A 7,084-nucleotide genomic window follows, 5' to 3' on the forward strand; every position below is an offset into this window, starting at 1 on the left:
ACAGCTAACCGTCGTAGGCGCTGGGAGACTGGGTCAGAACTCAGAACACACGAGGACACGAACGGCTGGATGGGCTAGTCAGCATGGCCTGGCGATCTACTCATCAGTCCGTTCCGTGGTACTGCTTGCAAGTTGCGACGGAGGCCGGTGTGCGACACGGCCCGGAGATCATTGTTTGGATCGATGTGATGTGAGTCTTTTAAGCGTTTCTATCAACTACTACTAGTGTGCTTGCTAATGCGCTGGACCTACCGTCCATGATGGTGTGCTGCGGCCGGTCGGGTACGAGATGGGCCAAAAAGGTCCGCTCGTGGTCGGCATTTTTCTGTGCCTGTGCTGCATGCCTTCCTACGATACGAGTGGATGCATGCATGCGTTCCTGCTTTTGCATATACCGTAAGTGACTTCCTCTCTCTAATCTCCACCGTAGTTGGGACTCGTCGTTTATTCCTAGTTGTCGCAATCACCTCAAGCAGTGGTAATCTGCTACTATAATTGCGTCTTATAGATTCCCAGCCGCGATGTGCTTTGGTACCGTACTTAGCGTGTGCCGTGCCGAACTGGATACCCGCGGTGCAGTGCTGCTACATCCACACTTGCACACTCGTCGTCTTTTCATTCTGATAATATACTTACTTGCTACTCTTGGGGGATACCGTCAGAAGCCACGAGAGGAGGGCTCTTTATTTCAAGCACGCGAGAATTCAGTGCAAAATGAGCACCATCACGGGATGCCTTCTCTTCTGCGTCTAGAAACAGTTTCTTTGACAAAATATGCACGTTTTCCTTGCTCTCACCATCCTAGAGGCCAAACTCCTGTACTCTCTCGTGCGTACAATTTTATACGCTTGTGTCCCCATAATTGCTGCTTCCACGTCCGTAGGAATAAGGGGTGGAAATGCAGAAAAAACGTTTCTCCTAGGCGATGTAAATATAGTGTTTCTTTTTTATTACAAAATGTGCACGTTTTTCTTCAGCTATCACCATCATAAAGGCCAAACTCCCGTACTCTCCCATGTCTAAAGGTTATGTACACTGTGCTGCCTGTGATTGCTACTTTCAATATCTGTACGAACAGGAATAAAAAACGTACAATTGGTATAGGAATGCAGTGCAAAACTGTGGACCGGAAAACATAAGAATTATGTAAACTTGCGTGTTTGGTTCGCCAAGAACAGAAAAAAAGGAATTCCACTAAATACAATAAATAGAAGTCAAATCATATAAAAAGGTATAATTAAGATGATAGTACTATGTCACTAAAGACCCTGGTTAGGTACTACATAAAAAGGAATTCAACAAAGAGGTCAAATTAGATTGTAAATTGTAATTTTTTTCCTTTGAAAGTAAGACCAAAAGAAAAATCTCAACTTTTCCTTTGTGGCATTCCTTTGAACCAAATGAGTGAATGGTGCTTATAGAAAAATTCCACTTCCTATTCTTTTTCCATGAACCAAACAAGCCCTCGATTTAGAAAAAAAGGGAAATACAAATGCTGTAGAAGTTCAACCAACCGGAACTAGAGGTAGACCTCTAGTCCCGGTTTGTATAACCAGCCGGAACTAAAGATGTCCCTATATAAACCCTTCGTCCAGCCCGAGCCCATTTCTCTATTTTCTCCTTTCCCCTCTTCGTTCTTCCCCTTAGCTCGAGCTTATCCTCCATCTTTTGCCAATATTTGTCAAGATTTGGGGCACCCCACCTCTCCAAGTGTTCACAAAGGCTAACAACTTTGTCCTTTCATCTCTCATTGCTAGATTAGCTCGTGCAATGCTCTATAAGTATAGTGATTTGTTAGTTTTAGTTTGGGAGTAATTATGTGGGAGTTTATTTGATTTATATTTAATTTGAGCTCAAATTAACTTCTTGGTTTGCATATGTGTACGTGTGGTTTACCTAGTGCCTTCCTGTCCCCGTCCTAAGCATCGTCGATTGCCCTCACCGTCCCGTCGCCGCATCACCTTGGTGAGCCTCTTGTTCTTATCCTTTTCATTAAAAAAAATCTTATTTGTATAATTTAGATAGTTACTTGTATAATTTTCTTCTTGTATGATTGTTTGTTATATATAGTGCCCTGGTCTTGATATCCGCCCCCGTCGGCCCTCGTCCGGATTATGATTTGGATGTGGTATATTCTTTTTATAACTATTTGTTGCAATTCGCGTTTATGAAAATTATGCCCATCAAGTTGACATAGATATTTTATCTAGGAGGTATGTGAACTGGAAGTTGCAACCGAGCCTCTTGTCGAGAAGTTAAATTTAGTTGAAAAAGAAAACAAGTATTTGAAAGAAAAATTGAAAAGAATTGAAGAAGACAAGATGAAATTGGAGTTATATGTTGCCGATGTCGTCGATGATCACAAGATCAAGATGGATGCAATGCGCTTAAAGATTAGAAAGATTAAATATGTCGTCAATAAAAAGGCTTGGTATCACTATGTTGTTGGATCAATTGTTACCTTAGTTGAGATCTTGATCACATTTTTTGTTGCATTTAAATGCTTTAGCTAGAGTTTGTATGTTGTTTTATGAGAATGAGTGTGTATGAACTTGTATTAGTTTGGTCTTTTCGGTGTAATGTAATGAAGATGAGTCAGCAATGGATGTACGATGACCGACGCTCTCCCTAGTTCATTCATGGTGTGCATAGTTTTCTGCGTGCGGCTGAGGCAAACAAGCGGGATGATGGTTTTATGTGTTGTCCATGTGATGTCTGTAAGAATGATAACAATTACTCTAGCTCAAGAGCCATTCATGTTCACCTGTTTACGTCCGGTTTCATGTCCCGCTATACTGTTGGACCAAGCACGGAGAAAGAGGGGTTCTAATGGAAGAGAATGAAGAAGAAGAGGATGGTGACAGCTATCATCGGTTCCCTGAATACGATGGTACTACAATGGGGGAAGAAGTTGAAGAAGAGGCATCAGATGAATCCCCTGATGATCTTGGTCGGACCATTGCTGATGCAAAGAGAAACTGCGCATGTGAAAAGGAGAAGTTGAAGTTGCAACGCATGTTAGAGGACCACAAGAAATTGTTGTACCCAAATTGCGAAGATGACAATAAAAAACCGGGTACCACATTGGAAATGCTGCAATGGAAGGCAGAGAATGGTGTATCTGACAAGGGATTTGAAAAGTTGCTGAAAATGTTAAAGAAGATGCTTCCAGAGGACAACGAATTGCCAGCCAGTACGTACGAAGCAAAGAAGGTTGTCTGCCCTCTAGGATTAGAGGTGTAGAAGATACATGCTCACACTAATGACTGCATCCTCTACCATGGTGAGGAGTATGAGAATTTGAATGCATGCCCGGTATGCGGTGCGTTGCGCTATAAGATCAGCCGCGATGACCTTAGTGATGTTGAGGGCGAGCGCCCCAGGAAGAGGATTCCTGCCAAGGTGACGTAGTACGCTCCTATAATACCACGGTTGAAAGGTTTGTTCCAAAACAAAGAGCATGCCAAGTTGATGCGATGGCACAAAGAAGACCGTAAGAAAGACGGGAAGTTGAGAGTACCCGCTGACGGGTCACAATGGAGAAAAATCGAGAGAAAGTGGTGGGACTTTGCAGATGACGCAAGGAACATATGGTTTGGTTTAAGTGCAGATGACATTAATCCTTTTGGGGAGCAGAGCAGCAATCATAGCACCTGGCATGTGACTCTATGTATCTATAACCTTCCTCCTTGGTTGTGAATGAAGCAAAAGTTCATTGTGATACCAGTTCTCATCCAAGGCTCCAAGCAACCCGGTAACGACATTGATGTGTACATAAGACCATTAGTTGAAGAACTTTTACAGCCGTGGGACAAAAAAGGTGTATGTGTGTGGGATGAGCACAAACAACGGGAATTTGACCTACGAGTGTTGCTGTTTGTAACCACCAATGATTGGCCTGCTCTTAGTAACCTTCCAGGACAGACAAACAAGGGATACCACGCATGCACGCACCGTTTAGATGATACCGTGAGTATATATTTGGATAAATGTAAGAAGAATGTGTACCTCGTACATCGTCGATTTCTTCCTATCAAGCATCTCTTAAGAACAAAAGGCAAGCATTTCAAAGGTGAGGCAGATCATCGGAAGAAGCCTCGCCACCGTACTGGTGATGATATACTTGATATGGTCAAGGATTTAAAAGTAATCTTTGGAAAGGGTCCTGGCGGACAATCTATTCTGAAGGACGCTGACGGACACGCGCCCATGTGGAGAAGAAATCTATATTTTGGGACCTACCCTATTGGAAATACCTAGAGGTCCGCTCTGCAATCGACGTGATGCACATGATGAAGAATCTTATCGTGAACCTGCTAGGATTCTTGGGCGTGTATGAGAAGACAAAAGATACACCGAAGGCACGGGAGGACCAGCAACGTATGCACAAAAAAGATGGCATGCATCCAAAGCAGTATCAAGGTCCCGCCAGCTACGCTCTTACCAAAGAAGAGAAGGAAATCTTCTTTGAATGCCTGCTCAGGATGAAGGTCCCATCTGGATTCTCGTCGAATATAAATGGAATAATAAATATGGCATAGAAAAAGTTCCAGAACCTAAATTCTCATGACTACCACGTGATTATGACGCAATTGCTTCCAGTTGCGTTGAGGGGCCTTCTACCAGACAACGTTCGATTAGCCATTGTGAAGCTATGTGCATTCCTTAATGCAATCTCTCAGAAGGTAATCAATCCAGAAATCCTACCAAGGATACAAAATGATTTGGTGCAATGTCTTGTCAGTTTCGAGTTGGTGTTCCCACCATCCTTCTTCAATATCATGACGCACGTCCTAGTTCACCTAGTCGATGAGATTGCCATTATGGGACCTATGTTTCTACACAATATGTTCCCCTTTGAGAGGTTCATGGGAGTCTTAAAGAAATAGGTTGATGGCCATGCTAGGCCAGAAGGAAGCATCTCCAAGGGCCATGAAACATAGGAGTGTTGGGGAACGTAGCAATGATTCAAAATTTTCTACAGAACACCAAGATCAATCTATGGAGATTCTAGCAACAAGAGAGGGAGAGGATGAGAATATTCATACCTTTGAAGATCGCTAAGCAAAAGCGTCACTAGAACGCGGATGAGGGAGTCGTACTCGCGACAATTCAAATCGCAGAAGATCCGATCTAACGCCGAACGGACGGCGCCTTCGCGTTCAACACATGTACAGCCCAAGGACATCTCCTCCTTCTTGATCCAGCAAGGGGAGAGGAGAAGTTGAGGGAGAGCTCCGGCAGCATGACAGCGTGGTGATGGAGCTTGCAGTTCTCCGGCAGGGCTTCGCCAAGCACTACCGAGGAGGAGGTGGAGTTGGAGAGGGGGAGGGCTGCGCTAGGGGCAAGGGGTGAAGCTCCCATGTGCCTCCCCACTATATATGGGGGTGGAGGGGGCTGTTTTCTTGCCCTCCAAGTCCATTGGGGTGTTGGCAAAGGTGGGAGGAAAGAAATCCCATCATTTCCTTTCCCCACCGATTGTTATCCCCCCTTTGGGGATCTTGATCTTATCCCTTCGGGATATGATCTTATTCCTTCTAAGGAGGGGGGGGGGGATCTTGGTGCGCCTTGACCAGGGGTGTGGGGCCTTGCCCCCACTACCCACGTTCATGTGCCCCCCCATGCAGGTGGGCCCCACACCGGAGCCTTCTGGAACCTTCTCGGTACAATACCAAAAAATCCTGAACATTTTCCGGTGGCCAAAATAGGACTTCCCATATATAAATCTTTACCTCCGGACCATTCCGGAACTCCTCGTGACGTCTGGGATCTCATCCGGGACTCCGAACAACATTCGATAACTGCACACCAATTCCCATAACAACTCTAGCGTCACCGAACCTTAAGTGTGTAGACCCTACGGGTTCGGGAATCGTGCAGACATGACTGGGACAACTCTCTGGCCAATAACCAATAGCAGGATCTGGATACCCATGATGGCTCCCATATGTTCCACGATGATCTCATCGGATGAACCATGATTTCGGGGATTCAATCAATCCCGTATACAATTCCCTTTGTCAATCGGTACGTTACTTGCCCGAGATTCGGTCGTCGGTATCCCAATACCTCGTTCAATCTCGTTACCGGCAAGTCACTTTACTCATTCCGTAATGCATGATCCTGTGACTAACTACTTAGTCACATTGAGCTCATTATGATGATGCATTACAGAGTGGGCCCAAAGATACCTCTCCATCATACGGAGTGACAAATCCCAGTCTCGATTTGTGCCAACCCAACAGACACTTTCGGAGATACCCGTAGTGTAACTTTATAGCCACCCAGTTACGTTGTGACATGTGGTACACCCAAAGTATTCCTACGGTATCCGGGAGTTGCACAATCTCATGGTCTAAGGAAATGATACTTGACATTAGAAAATCTCTTAGCAGACAAACTACACGATCTTGTGCTATGCTTAGGATTGGGTCTTGTCCATCACATCATTCTCCTAATGATGTGATCCCGTTATCAATGACATCCAATGTCCATGGTCAGGAAACCATAACCATCTATTGATCAACGAGCTAGTCAACTAGAGGCTCACTAGGGACATGTTGTGGTCTATGTATTCACACATGTATTACAGTTTCCAGTTAATACAATTATAGCATGAACAATAGAAAATTATCATGAACAAGGAAATATAATAATAACCATTTTATTATTGCCTCTAGGGCATATTTCCAACAGTATCCCACTTGCACTAGAGTCAATAATCTAGTTCACATCACTATGTGATTGTAATGAATCCAACACCCATGGGGTTTGATCATATCTTGCTTGTGAGAGAGGTTATTAGTCAACGGGTCTGAACCTTTCCGATCCGTGTTTTCTTTACAAATCTCTATCTCATCTTGTAGATGCAGCTACCACGCGCTATTTGAAACTATTCCAAATAACGGCTCTACTATACGAATCCGGTTTTACTACTTAGAGTCATGCGGATTAGTGTCAAAGTTTGCATCGATGTAACCCTTTACGACGAACTCTTTTACCACCTCCATAATCGAGAAAAATTCGTTAGTCCACTAGTTACTAAGGGTAACTTTGACCGTTGTCCTGTGATCTATACCTGGAT

The sequence above is a fragment of the Triticum dicoccoides genome, chromosome 5B (assembly GCF_002162155.2).
Source record: "Triticum dicoccoides isolate Atlit2015 ecotype Zavitan chromosome 5B, WEW_v2.0, whole genome shotgun sequence".
NCBI classification, from domain to species: domain Eukaryota; kingdom Viridiplantae; phylum Streptophyta; class Magnoliopsida; order Poales; family Poaceae; genus Triticum; species Triticum dicoccoides.